Raw genomic sequence first — 15,517 nt, 5'->3', positions numbered from 1 at the left:
GGAACCTGACCTGTAAAATATTGAATATGTTACATGTGTAGATATTATTTGATAAGTTAAAACTCAATAAAAACTTCCCCCCTCTCGTTTCAAACAGGAAGTTCCCACCGGTTCCAAAATCCCACAGACTTCTATGAAGAAACAAAAGCAATTAATTACATATTTGTCAGAATAACCCTTCTTGCTCTGCTACATTTTTTTTAACAATTTTTGATAAACAGACATGACATTTTTTCCTACAGTACTAGTTATAAACTGGCCAATGAGATGCCTCAATAAAAGTAGGTGGAGCCTACTGGCCCCCACATCTAATATTCAAAATGTTTGTCAGATTTTGTATAGCCCGCTTTCAAGTGGTAGGGGTGTGGTCTTCCATTAAGCTCACCCTGATTGGTGGGAGTGGTTGCCATATAAACTCAGACCAATTCAAACCAATCGCCTCTTACTGACTTTTTCTGATTGCAACATGGCAGCGCCTGTATCACGAAAAAATAGCAACTAAATTGTCTTTATTTCATTGAAGCCAGAAGGAAGTCACTAAGTGTGTTTGAGATGACTGAAACATGCAGATCGCCTCCAGCGCAGTGCATGCTGGTTATTTTTTTTGCACCGACGTCACATGTGAGCCGTCATGAAAGTATCACGAGAAAGAGGCGGCTACCTAGGTGAGCGCAGTCAGAAAATAGGTACGGTGCTGACTGCATGCTGCCTTTATGACTACAAAGCAATGCATTGTGGGAAACGGTGTCCTGACAGTTCTTGTAGTTCGATGTGATGCTCATCAGAAATGACTGGTGCCAATAAAGGAAATATGCGTGTTTTTTTCTGAAAAGATGTAAAAATAAACAAGATTTCAAATAATTAGTGGTTTTCTGTGTTGTTGTTGCGTTTAAAAGTTTTATTTATTTCACTGGGACACATTAAATTAGCCCACCGGCTAATTTCATCTGTTTTCTCCAGACAGATGTAAAAAATTAATACAAAAAAAACATAATTTTAAATTGAGGAAGGGGTATGAACAAGCTGACTCCTGACTGGTGGGAGTGGTTGCCATAGAAACGTTGGCTCATACCGACTTGGACCAATCCACTGGCTCCAAATGGTGGTCCTCGTATCGCGGGAAAGTGTTTTCTAAATTGGTTTCATTTTGCTGGAGCCATAGGTAAGGTATGGGTGACGTCACATCCATCTGTGTCCATCTCTATTTACAGTCAATGTGTCACTCTCACTCAGTCCAGTTCTCATGTACAGTCAATGCAACATTCCAGTTTATCAATCACTTTACGAACAGTTTTCCCACATCCATAGAGGATATTTCTTCCAATAGAATCTGCACAAACAGCCCAGTCTGGATTTGGATTATGAGGTGTGCTGCATTGTGATGCATTCAATTAAAAGGAGCCAACAGCTGGTGAAACCTGTCGTCCTTCATCACTCTTTCCTGCACCCACTCTGCAGCTTCACTCCCAGTGACCTGACTCAATTATTTGAAATATAGCAATCTAAACAGCTGGAGGGCACAGGCTCAATAACACACAGGCAGAGCTGCCATAGGACAAGGGGAGACCACCATGACCTGGTAGGCAATATCAGACGATTAGGCCAACGGAAATGTTTGTCATTCATCTCACTCCCTTTCAGCCAGTGGTCTCAGAGGAGTACAGAGTGCAGTTTGGCGAGATTTGCATGGTTCTATTTGAGAACTCTTCACGTTTTTCACATGTTTTACTGATAAACACATATTTGTTTGTGAGCGATGTTGTTCTCTAACTCTGAGGGAGAGTTGAGAAAGTCTAGGTTTTTTATTAAAAAAAAAAAAATATATATATATATATATATATATAAATATGTGTGCGTATATATATGTATATGTGTGTGTGTGTGTGTGTATAATAAAAAAGAGAAGTTGATGTTGCTCAGGCATGTGGTCCGGACGCCTCCTGCATGCCTTTCTGGGGAGGCGTTCTGGGCATGTCCCACTGGGCGGAGGTCTCAAGGAAGATCCAGAACACGCTGGAGAGACTACGTCTCTCAGCTGGCCTGGGAACGCTGCGGGAATCCCCCCAGAAGAGCCGGAGGAAGTGCTCAGGGAGAGGGAAGTCTGGGCATCTCTGCTTAGACTGCTGCCCTTACATCATGTAAGCGGAAGACAATAGATGGATGGATAAATGAAGAGCATTTATTTAAATAAAGAATTGTGTCACAAATAAAGATGAATTAAAGGAAACCTTTTTTCCTTAAAAAAATATGTTAAAAAGTGAAAAATGATGATGATTTGGACATATATTGTTTGTTTATAATGCTGATGAGAGAGCAGGGCCTCTTTCATGCATGTGTTTCAGCGTGAAGTTAAGGTCAGGAGGCAATTTGTCTAGCTTTGCATCAAGATTAGAGGCAGGGGGCAACAGCTAGCTTGGCTCAATCCAAAGTTCAAACATATGCCAACCAAATCCTTTTAAAGCTACTAATTAACATATTGTATCTCACTTCTTTGATCTGTGAACTTTGGTGGAGCGAGCATCGCTCTTATCTGGGCTGCAAGTCTTTAACCTGAGCTAATGGGCTGCAGTGTCAAGAAACACAGTCAAGTGTGGCAAAAATATCATTTTTTTTAAAAGGCAAAGACATATTTAAAGCTAAAAGGAAAGAAATATTAAAGCACTTTTAGTTTCTGCAGTGCAGAAGCAGGAAACATTTTGACTAAGAAGTCATAGTTGCAGATTTTGTTCCTCATACATGATGCTCAGACTTATTAACTCTTTAATGTTTTTTTGACATCTCGTATCACTTCTACTGTGTAGGAGACCAACATAATTCCAGCATCCTGCTTTTCTTCACTTCAGAATCCACTGGAATGCCTGTGTAACCAAGGTAAAATGTTACCGTTTGTAAAAAAAAAAGAATGTTATTTAGGCATCTCTGTGACATTACAGGTGTTAAAGGGTTAACAGTAAACTGGGACCATTGGAGTTTCCTTTTAGTTTCACAACATTGAATCAAATAATTGACATTTGTTGGAATTAACCCTTTGACTACCCAAAAATAATTGAAAAAAAAAACAACCAAAAAAGGTATTTTTTCTGCTGCTTACTGCCTTGTATGGAGCCCCTAAAGGGACATCAAATAAAAAAAAAAATGTAAAAAAAGAAAAAACGTATTTCTCCTAAAAAAATATGTAGAGGGTCTGTAAAGAAAATGAGAAGAGAAAAAAAATGTAAATTTACAAAAAAAAAAAAGTAAATAATAATAAAAACAAAAATAAAAAAAATAAAAAATCAGATTTTGGATACTAACCAGAACTTTTTTTCAGAAGTTTATTAAAACAAATTATACCATGGTCTGGGTGAATACTCGATTCTGATTGGCTGCTGGGTGTGCATTAAAAACTGATAATGCACAGTAATAACGCACACCTAAAAAAGAAGTTCCGGTCACACAGACCAAACGTTCGATATCACTGCTCAGGCTTCTTTAAAACACATTTTTCCTTCATCGTCTGGACAAAACAAGCAGTAATGGATGAACTTTCTCTCTGAACTGATGCTTTATTCAACTTATTGTAGCGACCAGCATTTATATTCCTCTGCTTTTGTAAGGTAAATTAATATTGACAAATTGGTTATTCTCCTTCTAATAAAACACCACTCGACATGAAAGGTGTAGTCTTCTGTTTCACCACAAGAGGGAGTTTCTCATTTTAGAGCAGCTCAGAAGAACGAACCTGCCGTGAAATGAAACACAGACAGAAGCTGAATATGTTCTAGCTGCTCACTGAAGGATTAACGACAGAAAAAGAAGAAAAATATCCTAATTTGTCCGGGTCTTTCTTTCAAAACAGCGACACTTTACCGCTGCAGCTGAGGTCTGTAACGGCTTCCGGCTTCATGCCATGTTCCATATCACCGTGACAACAAACCGCATCACGGATGATCAAATAGTCCGCTTTTTTGTGAAAAAATTAGCTAAACCAAAGAAACAACAAGAATAAAGTACTAAATATTGATTAAATGTTTATTTATTTTGTAAATGACCATGGTATAAGCGGGATAATACCCGACGAAGTGTGCGTTCTGAGAAATTAACGCACGACGCGGAGGCCTAAACCGTCCGACGCGAAGCGGAGGACGGTCCCTTACATATTTCACACCAGTTACGACCTGGTGCACAGCAATTACTATTCAGATTTTTTCTTTTTTTTACTACCTTAATTTTTATCCGAAGAAATTCTGGCTAGTAACTGGTGTGCACCAGATGACAACAGTTTTTATCGTTTTTTTCTAAAATTGAATGAATTAAAAAAAAAGTTCTTGTTACTAATGGATGTGCATGCATTAGTAACTAGGATTCTTTTATTATTTTATTTTTTGAAAAAAAAAAAGGTTTTTACTTCATTTTTTTTTTCAAATTTCCCTTTATGGCTCTGTACCTTGGGGAATAATACACAAAATCAATATTTATAAAAACATGTTTTCTAAATGTTTTCCACCATTTGGTTGAGCAGGTAGTTAAAGGGTTAATACGCTTTTTAAAATCTCTTGATGAAATCCACAAAAAAAATTCATTTTGAATTAGCTATCATCAAATTTTGCAGAAAGTAGTCAAAAGATTATATACGAACAGATGAGTTGTTCTCACCAAAAAGTTTTGAAAACCAGCTAAATATTTCCCGCCAAAAGTATTTTTGGGATTTCACGGAAGCAGCCATTTTGACTTATTATTAGGCAAAGGTGGGCGATTGCCTGGGACCCCCAACACTTTAGGGGCCCCAGGCTGAACTGAAAAAAAAAGACTAAAATTATTTCCACGCCCATTATTATTTAACTGTCAAAAAAAAAAAACTAAATTACTTAAATGACATCAGACTGCTCATAGATTATTCCATCTACAGAAATTTAGACATTTATAAAATATGTTTCTTTGACATTTAAATGGGATTTGCTATATAAATTCATATAAAAAATGTGAATTCTTGACATTGGCAGTGTCTAAAAGTGGACCAGTAAGGAAGTTATTTAATGGACATTTTTAAAGAGAAATTATTTAAAAAAAAACAAAAACAAAACACTGCATGGGGCCCCATGTTATTGTTTGTCTGGGCCCCCAAAACTGCTAAGTCCACCACTGGAAACAGCCTTAAGATTTAGAGTAATTTGGAAGAAAAAACATATTATTATTATTTTTTTATTTACCTTGACAGTAAATTCTGATTTGTTAAAATCAGTTTCACACACATAACTACTTTTATTTAAAGAGGGAGACAAAACTTAAAAGACTTTTTCTCTTTTTTTTTTAGTTTTCTTTACCACCAGATTTCACACCTTTCCTACACTTTAAAAATGTATAGAACAGCACTTTGGCAGTTTAATTTGGCTTCAATGTTCAGTCTTCTTAAACATTTTATCTTAACTAAATTAAGTGAAACATGCACCCGGGGATCGGACTGCCCAGTTGTCATCATTCCATTAAGATCTTCAGTAAGTAAATAAACATTTATGTACATTATGAGGAAAAACTGCACATATTTAAAGTCGAGCTCTTTGTGCAAAGTTATGTTTTTTTCATTGATAAATATATATATATATATATATATATATATATATATATATATATATATATAAATAAATAAATAAATCTTAGCCTAGAAAATTACCAGAGTTACCAGATTCACTAAAATAATTAAAATGAATATTTAATGTTTAAAAGAAAACTACCTAAAAATGCAATATCTTGATTGTAATTGGAAAGTAATTGGGGTCAATAAAACTCATTATCATGACTGAAAGAATGACTGGAGGGGGGAATTAAAAACACAAATTCTTGTGTTAAACTGACTTCTCATTTCTTCAGGTTTTTATTTATTTATTTTTTTTATTAAATTGCATCTTGTCTTATTTTTGAAGTGTGTAGCATTGAGAAAATTTGGAATACAATTGCATTTCTGAGTATTTCTTTGTACGGATCGTTGAACCACTCCGTTCTGACAAACAAATAGATCCAGGAACGTCTTTGTTTTTATGTTAGGTTGGGGCTGTAAGCTAGCGAGAGAGCAAACAGAGCTCTCAGCAACGGGGATGGGAAGAGGGTCTGGGGTTGAAGCAGATTTCTACTCAACTACTGTCGCTCTGCAGAAATTAAGTCTAGAATTTCTTTTTTTTAAGATTTTGCCTAAAAATAGCATATTCATAATGAAATGTCCACTGGGAACACTTTTGTCACAAATCCTACATCTCTTCTTTTAATCTTGATATAAAATGATATTGTTTTAGCATTAGATTAATTTTTAAATTGATAATTCCAGCAGATTCTGAAAGAGAAAAGCGGTGTGATTGTGTTTTTATACTTACTCATCTTAGAGTCTCTTTATAAATTATTGTTACAGCTTAGCATGAACATATTCACAAATAGTAAATGTAAATAAAATAAAATAAAAAACTAACAGAGTGAGTTATTTCAGTGTTTCATAGATTTTACTACAGGCTGTAACATTCTTTTTTTTTTGATTAAAAAAAAGAGTAATCCTCAAAAAAAAAATATATATATTTAATTATTTTCTTTCATGTTAATAAAGTAAAAAAAGGTGTGTCTTCAGTCTTTGTTTTAGTTTCTGTATTTTAATTTCTGGTGTAGTTTCTGTGCTGTGGCTCCTCCCACATAGACCCCGCCCTCTTTTGGTTCACTCTGTGCTCACAAGTGTCTGGAATTAGTCGTTAGTGTCTGCATTTAAGGAGCTGATTTCTAGAAATTAATGTTTCTGTTGTTGAAATGAGTGTTTCAACCTTTTTATTCTCCAGTTTTTATTTTTTATTTTTATTTTACTTCTTAGCTGACTGTATAATAATTATTTTTGTGTTTTTTTTAGTTTCTCATGAGGCTGTGTGGCCATTTTATATCTTACTCTTTCCTGGGTTACTTCTTACAGGTCAATTTGTGACAAACCAAGAAGTGAGTTTAAAACTTGAGAAGTTTAATAAGTCGTATTAAGAGTCGTCACAAACAAAGCGAGTTCCATTTAACATATAAAATACACACTACTTTTTAAAAACAAATGTCAATTTACTTAAAGTCCTTCAGATTTGTTTTAGAGGAACAAAAGGCTGCTTTTGAGAAATGATGTACACAGTTTTTTATGGTTAAAGCTCAGGAGGAAGTTCAGGATCATTTCCCTCCATCTGCAACCAGAACTCCCACCTGGGTTTTCCCGTCGCTGGAGCCTCATTCTGCTCTTCTGTCAAGGATCCAATTAGAAGGACCCATCAGCTGCTTCATTTACACATGTATGAGGATATGCATTGTCTTATTAAAAAAAAAACACCTTTTATGTGCTTGAAAAAAACCTGTTGGGCAAAACGTCCCCTCAGTTTAGTTTTGGAGAATGTACAGATTTAGAAAAGTGATTTTCTGCTCTCTGGAAAGGAGCCGCCAGCACTCTGAGGATCTTTGTTTTCTCCAAACAAGAATGATCCATCCTGGACCTGCATTGTTAAAGATCCCAAAAATCCCTTCAAAGTGGCCTGCACTGAGAAACATGTACCTCTTAAAACAAGTTATAAATAATTAGAATTCAAGATGTTTTTCTCTTGTTTAAAGCCAAATGTAACTAATAGAATTGACAAGATTTCTTAAAATAAGTTGTGCTACCCTTTTAAGGCAAAATTACATTTTTAAATTAGCCTTAACACTCATATTTAAGTATACTAATTGGAATTACCATTTCTTAAAATAAATGTACTGCTCTAGAGTCTTATTTCTGTGAAGTAAGCATATTTGTACAATTTTTCTCAAATATTGAATTTTAAGAGCTACAACAATCAATTTTTAGACCATCCAAAAGAAAAACTGGATGGAAACATTTTAAGAAATATTTGTCCTAAAAACTACATATAAGTGTGTTTACTCTCATTACATGCATTTGTATTTTGTTACAAGTCAAAAACTTTCCAGTTTCCTTAATTTAAGCCTTTCTTGACATCCTCAAAGAAAGGTTAAAAAGTGTTTTGCTATATTTTTTCTTAAAATAAGATGTTTTTATAATAAGGATGTATTATCATAAAACAAGTACTTACATTTTATATACTAGTATATAAGTTTTTTTTTATAATCAGGTGTAAAAATGTGTTTAAGTACTTTGGATAGTTTCCAGCTTAGTGTTATTTTGTGTTTTTAGAACCACATTTAATGGTTGTTTGAAGAAAAGCAGCAGAAGAAGATCAGGGTGGATGTTAAATAAAGTGGAAAACACAATAAACAATATGTGCACTTAAAAAAACTGTTTAGTATGGAGCTCCAAAGGGACATTGACATAAAAAATAATAAATAAATAAATAGAAAAAAAAGGTAAAATTATTTTAAAAAAAAAAATCAAACACATTTTTTTTTTACTTCAATGTCCCTTTAGGGGCTCCGTACTAAAGGAGTAAAAAAAAGGTATTTTATTTTATTTTTTCAACTTTAAATGTCCCTTTAGGGGCTTTGTAATTTAGAGAGTACCTAACCTAATTTTTAAATATAATTTTAATGTCACTTTAGGAACTTGTACTAAATAAAAAAAATGTTTTTTTTTTTTTTTTTTGCTTTAAATTAAATGTCCCTTTAGGGGCTCCATACTAAATGGGTTAAAAAAAAATTCCCCTAAACTTTAATGGTCCTTTAGGGGCTCCATAATTTAGGAGGTAAATACTTCTTTTTTTGTTTGTTTTTTATTTTTTTTTTTATATATTTTGGTCATATGAAAAAACATTGATCAGACTTCTTTTGCTTCACCTCCATTGTTTTCAAGCATTTCCTTCTGTGTTGCACATATATCTCCACCTCTAAAGGCTTAAACAATAAGTGCTTAATGAAAAGGTGCTTTATACTGGCAGCTGAGCAGTGGGGGGGTACCTTTAAACGCCATTGTTGCGTTCTGCATCTGGGTGGCTCGTTCCTGCCAAAATGAGACAAAAGGACGTTTGTCCGATATCATGAATTCACATACTCTGTAGCTCACCACCCAGGGCTATATGGCTGCTGCTTCGCCGGTTGATTTATGCTCCCGAGCTTCTGCACTCTGGATCCCACCTTGATTACACTGTCACTGCAGCCAGAGCCATATTCCCCATGCGACCCCATAAATTAGCCCGACGGTGTGACGCGAGCTCTCGGAGTCAGATGACGCCGATCCACTTGAAATGATTGATTTAAACGGCACACAATCCAGGGTATCATTTAAGATGACCAGATCTGCTTTCTTGGAATCAGGTGGTGCAATGCACCACAGAGAGAGAAGACCGCGGCAACAGCTGATTTACTCCACTTACATCACGTGTGTCAAAGTCAAGGCCCGGGGGGCCGGATCCGGGCCCTCCAGAACCTTTTATTATTATCAATGGTCAGACGTTATCTTGTGCTTATTTCTAATTAATATAAATTTGACAAAATGTATATTTTATGAAGAGCAAAATATTGAAAGTTATTTAAGGTTTAAGTTGATTTATTCTGGAATAAATTCCTGCCTTTTTTACTGTTCATGTTAAAAAGTTAGGATTTTAAAATTTTAAAAATTGACATTCTGCTAGCTTTTTGGACTAGGTATTTTTTAAGCTAATTTGGAGTTTAGTTTATATTTCAGCTACATGCTAGTGGTTTTGGCTAATTAAGGCTTTTTTAAAAGTTCTTTTTTGGGCTATTTTGGAGTTAAGCTAACATTTTCACACAAGCTGCTTTGGCTAATTTAGACTTTTTTTCAGATTTTTTAGGGTATTTGAAGTTTAGCTATTTTTTAAGTTACATGCTAGTTGTTTTGGCTAATTAAGGCTTTTTAAAAAAATGTTTTGGGGGCTATTTTGGAGTTAAGCCAACATTTTTACACTACCTGCTTTGGCTAATTTAGACTTTTTTTTAGGATATTTGAAGTTTAGCTGTTTTTTTAGCTACACACTAGCCGTTTTAGCTATTTTTTTTTCATTTTTTTGGATATTATGAAGTTTAACTGTTTTTTCAGCTACTTGCGAGTGGTTTTGGCTAACCTAAGGTTTTTTGTTTTTATTTAAGGCTAATTTGCATTTAGCTAATATTTTAGCTGGCTATCAGCTTCAGCGTTTTTAGCTATTAGCTTGCATTTTTATCTATCAATTCCAGCATCTTCAGCTATTGGCACTAGAATCTTCAGCTGCCAAATTCAGCTTCCAGCACTCACTTTAGCATTATCACAGGTTATGGTAAATATCTAGTTCATAATTAAGTTAAAAAGTTATGGTTTTAAAGTTTTAAAATGTTAGTTTTGGTGGGTTGAATAAATGTTTGTCTTGTTCGGTCAGAATTTTTGGGTTTTGGCCCCTTTTGACTCTCCTGACTTACATTATCTGCTCATTTTAGCAACTGACAGTGATGTAAAGGACGGGCCACATTCCATGAAATTTCCAAGTTTTGACCTTTTCCTGAACTTTACTTTGTCGGAAGAAGACATTTGTAGATTCTTGAAAGGAACTGATTAAGAAAGCAGAACAAATGAAGGCGGGCATTTAAGGGGACGAATGTTGTAATTGTGTGGCGAAGAAAAGCATCCCTCACGTCAAAGCTGCTTTTAGGGAGCTTGTTTGCAGAGTTGCAAATGGGCAGATAACACAATTTACATCGACTCTGTTCTTGCATTCAGCCCCATGGTAACAGAATTTCTAGTTGTTCACCAAAAAGAAAAAAAAAAAAAAATCCAAGCAAAATAAGATTCAAGCAAAAACAATCTGTTGGAAGATGAGAGTTTTAACTCTTAGGTTTGTGTTTGGATGAGAAACACAGATGTATGCAGAGATGAGACCTAAAGCGAGCCCACGCCGAGGGAGGGAGCTTAACACGTGACTGGTAGACTGCAGAGTGTGTCTGCAAAGTCATCTGAGGTCGGTCAGTATGTGTGTTGAGGTAGATGATGCAGCACAAGGACCTGGGCGGAGCACAGGAAAATGCCACAGAGCTGCATGTTTTACATGTTGCATCCTTTATCAGATGATGGGAGGGGTACGGATGACAGAGAAGGCTTGGATTATATTTAAGAACTCTAAAATTGAGACTGCAGTAAATTACAAATTAACTTCTACTCAATTTTTGTTTTTTACATGCTACAACCTAATCACTTCCAGATTAAATCTTATTTGAAAATGAAAGTTAATGAAATCAGATGCGATTCACTAAGTAACCACTAGGGGCTGTTGCACAAGAAGATCAATTTTGAAGACGAGAGATGATTTAATCAAAAAGAAATATATTTTTTTCTAAATCTGGGTGTTGTTTTTGACTCTGAGATCAATTTTATTCCATAAATTAACAGAATTTTAATCATCTTTAAAAACGTTTCTAAAGTCTGCCCATTCCTGCATCTAGGTCCTAATGCATGCTTTTATTTCTATCACATTAGATAATAGTAATGCCTTGCTTTCTGGTCTTCCCAGAAGAAGGATATCAAACCTTCAACTACAACAGGATAACCAGGGGGCGAGAACACATTTTAAAATCTCTGGGTTGGAGGGCATTGTTTGTGTTTTTATATCTTTTTTGTCTTTATGGTTTTTAAATATGGAAAAAAAAAATATGTGAAGCATTTTGAGCTACTTTAGTCAGAAAAATGCCCTAAAAATAAAGGTTGATTTGATTCAATTTACAACTAAAAACACTGGGCCTATGTCCGAATTCCCACCCTAATCCCTACTAAAAACTAGTATAATAGAGGGCAGGACTATGTAGTGCCCTGAATTTAAAAAGTAATCTGGAACTAAATCTCTGACTATCTGACTTACTGACTGCACCACAAAGGGGATCTTTTTACAAAGAAATTGGAACCTTTCTTAAAATATATTGGACTGGATATCGCCACGTTTAGTAAAAGAGCATTTATGTTTTAGTTCCACACGTATATCCTGCTTAATAAACATTTAAACATGTTTTTTTTATTATTATTATTCTTTGCAAAGACTTGTGGGAAACTTCTAGAGCACTTGATTTGGAATTATAGATTTACCTACAAATTAGTGAACACACTATATAGTGAAAGAATTCAGACATAGCCTTGCATTCTGGGTTCAAAAATGTATCTTTGCCTCTGATGCTGCTAGTTTTCCATATAAATCCTTGTTGATGTTCTTCTGACTAACGTTAACTGTTCAACCATTGAGGCGAATAACGTCATTTCAGTGGATAATAAAGCAGACATGCAACACTGCATAGTAGTGAAGAGCTAAAGTTACCAACTTTTACAATCAGCTCATGTACATTGATTCCTTTTAGGTATGTCAAAGAGAGAGTCATTTAGATGTCACCATATAAAATGTTGAATGGAACATTTTCTTTTGTTTTAAAGTATAAAATTACAATCAAATAGGGACGTTTTGATGAAGCCAAGAAATCAAACAGCTTTTTACTCACCAGTTTTAAATATAGCAGGTGATTTCTTCTTATACTGATCTGTTTCCCCAAAAATATTGGGTATTTAATGATCTACACAACCACTCAAAACACATTTTACAAAAGAAAAACCAAAACATTCCTACATCTTCCATGTGACATCATTTTGATCCACAAACATTTTTCTTTTATTTTTCAATCGAGATGATTTATCTCAATGTTTATTCATCATTTTGCTCAATTTGATGAATGTATGGAGGGTAATGTGAGGTTAAGTGTCCTGCTCAAGGACACACTGACATTTAGACCATGAATGCCAGGAACTGAATTACCAATTATCCAATTAGCAGAGGCCTCATCTACCTCATGGGGGACAAAATTTAGTTAAAAAGAAAACTTTTAAAAAGTACTGGGATAAGTTAGTTTTTTGATAATCGAATATTTTACGTCTGCATGATGTTCAGTTTACACTCTTTTTATAAAAAAGCAGCTTGTGTTTTTAGTCTTTTTTTGTCTTTAGTTTTAGTAATAATGTCTTCAATATTGTTCTGTTTTGACCTCAGACACACAACCTTTCATTGGTTAATTATCTACAACTGCATCTGTTTTACTTAATTCTTCCACAGTACATTTGGGGTTGTGTTTGAACTCATTCACTACTTAGTGCACTATATAAGCCGTTTTGTTGGGGTTTCAAAAATCATTTAACTGAAGGAGTTCTGTAAGTTTCTAGTCCTTCTGTAGTATGTTCCATGTAACCACACAACTTCTGACACCTTCACCTTAAATGGCCTATATCATGGTATTCTAAGCCTTTCAGAGTAAACTCCATATTTATGATCATATATTACCTTTAGCACTTTAAGTATTTTTTTTTTTATTTTAAGAAATACGAGATATTTTCTTGAGCTCTTTTGTAAGATGATTCGATTTCTGAGGACTTTTGCTCCTTCTGGGTGTCATTTCGACCCATGAAAACTTCCACATTTTTCCAAAGATGGATGTGCACATTATGCTTATTAAATGAAAGCGTTTTTCCTGATCACTGTGAAGCGATATCTGCTTCACAGCGCTTCCATGTCCAGTGTGAAACCGGGATAAATGGATCCAAATATCGCTTTGAGGTTAATTTTTGTGCAGAATTAACATTATAATACACTTAGAACCTCAAAAAAGTTGATTTTGCATTTTATTAGGCCCTTTAAATGGCGCCATACAATGAAAAAACATCAGGAATCGAGGAAAAAAAACTCACAAAATAACTAATATTTCATAAATAATTTGTCTTTTAGTGTTCTAAAGGTAAAATATAATCATATATATGGATATAGTTTCCTCTGAAAGCCTTAAGAAGATTATGGTATGGCCCCTTTAAAGGTGGAAGGAAGGGCAACCAGCAATTATTGTAATTATTTCTATTAGACCTCCAGTTTTTTATGGAATGATGTGATTAAGATCTGCTTCAGTCTTTCCCCTCAAAGTGTGCAAAGATCTCATTTAAACACCAAAGGAACTTCTCAGAAGAAAGAAAAAACCCAAATTATTTAGCCTTTTCAAGTTAGCAAAACACAAGAAACAATCTGTAAGCTTGGAAATCGTCCAATCCCCTTTCAATACCTTCTCCCTTGTTTCCTGATCAACATAAAACAACCACATTGCTGTTTCTGAATCAATGTTTCCTTCCAATTACTGTACCTCTGCAGAGCAGGGACACTCCCGATGACCATGTGACCGGTCCAGCGTGGGAGGAATTCCGCGTGTTTTTCCTGGAAATGTAAAACGGCATAGCTTTCACCTGGCTGCTGGGTTTCAGCCAAGCATCAAGGCCTAATTGAAACGACGATAGCAACGGTAATATTTTCTGATATCTTGAAAGAGATCGAAGTCATTTCCTCCGCAGATCATTTCTACGATCACACGAGAAGACGCCGAGGACACAAATGAGAAAAGGATTGGAGAGATTAGGGTTTACAGACCTGTGCGATTAGCCCTCGTTGTGCTTTGTCTTAACATAGTAAGAGTGACTGCTTGAGAGACAAAAGAGAGCAGGAGCGGCGAGGAGAAGATAATGGATCACAGGGATGCAGACCCTCCTCCAAACCCATTTCTTTAAATGTATAATCTCTAAAATAGAAAAAGTGTCAGGGTGTTGGCAGCTTTCAGATTATCCTGGATTTGATTTTCAATTCTTCAGACTGAAAAATACATTTTTTGTCCATCTCCTCTTGAAACTAGAGACCAACATATTCCTTTCATCAAATATTTTTTTTCCTCTGACACCACAGATTGGTGAAGGTGAAAAAATGCATTCGAGATCTTTTTCTTTACAGGGCTGTCATTAATAAAGAGGTCATACAAGGTCTTCCATTTGTTGCTCTACTAAACTCCACTTTTATAAGATATAACTCACTCAAATCATACAAAGAGTATTGAGTTTCAGGAGCGCCACATACCTGATCGGGCGCAGAAGAAACGCCTGGTTTGTTCTCCGTTAGCTAAGCTGAATTTAATTTGAAGGTGAGAACTCATAGAGCGAGACCAGACGACGTTAACCTGAGGACAACTGGTAACATAAACACTTTAGGTTTGGCCTCACTTTCCTCAGCTGGAGTGTGGATTCTCTTTCTCAGCTATGGACTTCATGTGAACTCTGCCATCTGTTGTTTACGCTGCAGTCAACATCTGTTGTTTAGAGTCTTTTTGGAAATATGGAAACATGTTTCAATCATCAGAGTGATCAGAATGGAGCTGCTTTTGGAATAAAGGGAAGTTGTCTGGACTAAAGTCCTTATTGAGGCAAAATTTTAGAACAAAATGTTTTTTGTTTTTTAACTTGACAGAAAAACTGCAGAAACTCAAATTACCACTTGAACCAACCGAGGTAATTGGATGACCACCTCTGATTGCCGATACTTTGGAGACACTTCCTGTCAGAGATGCAACAAAAACGTTCAGTCTTAATGTGTTGCACATATCCAGCGTGACCTTTTATTTTTAGCCTGAATCTATAAATATTTGATATTCAGTAAATGGTATGGTCGAGTCGGGGTGGGATTATATAAGTTCGCTTCCTTCCACTCCCTTTCAAGCGATCTACTTGCGATTCATTAAGTGATATGTTATGTATTATGACCTGATTGCTTGAAAT

At 35.2% G+C, this 15,517-nt stretch overlaps 1 long non-coding RNA gene across 2 annotated transcripts; it reads right to left on the bottom strand.

Annotated features, from left to right (window-relative positions):
- Positions 1 to 8,710: 8,710 nt before the first annotated feature.
- Positions 8,711 to 15,253, bottom strand: LOC118597898. Of its 2 annotated transcripts, XR_004946902.1 has the most exons (4): positions 14,823 to 15,253; positions 14,346 to 14,493; positions 14,065 to 14,135; positions 8,711 to 8,923 (listed from the first exon to the last, which is right to left on the bottom strand). It is a non-coding gene; the product is annotated as an uncharacterized LOC118597898 (long non-coding RNA). The 2 variants fall into 2 exon arrangements; XR_004946901.1 differs by having other exon boundaries at positions 14,346 to 15,253.
- Positions 15,254 to 15,517: the final 264 nt, after the last annotated feature.

The sequence above is a fragment of the Oryzias melastigma genome, linkage group LG21, assembly GCF_002922805.2.
Source record: "Oryzias melastigma strain HK-1 linkage group LG21, ASM292280v2, whole genome shotgun sequence".
Classification (NCBI taxonomy): Eukaryota; Metazoa; Chordata; class Actinopteri; order Beloniformes; family Adrianichthyidae; genus Oryzias; species Oryzias melastigma.
This window is presented reverse-complemented; position numbering and strand designations above follow the sequence as displayed.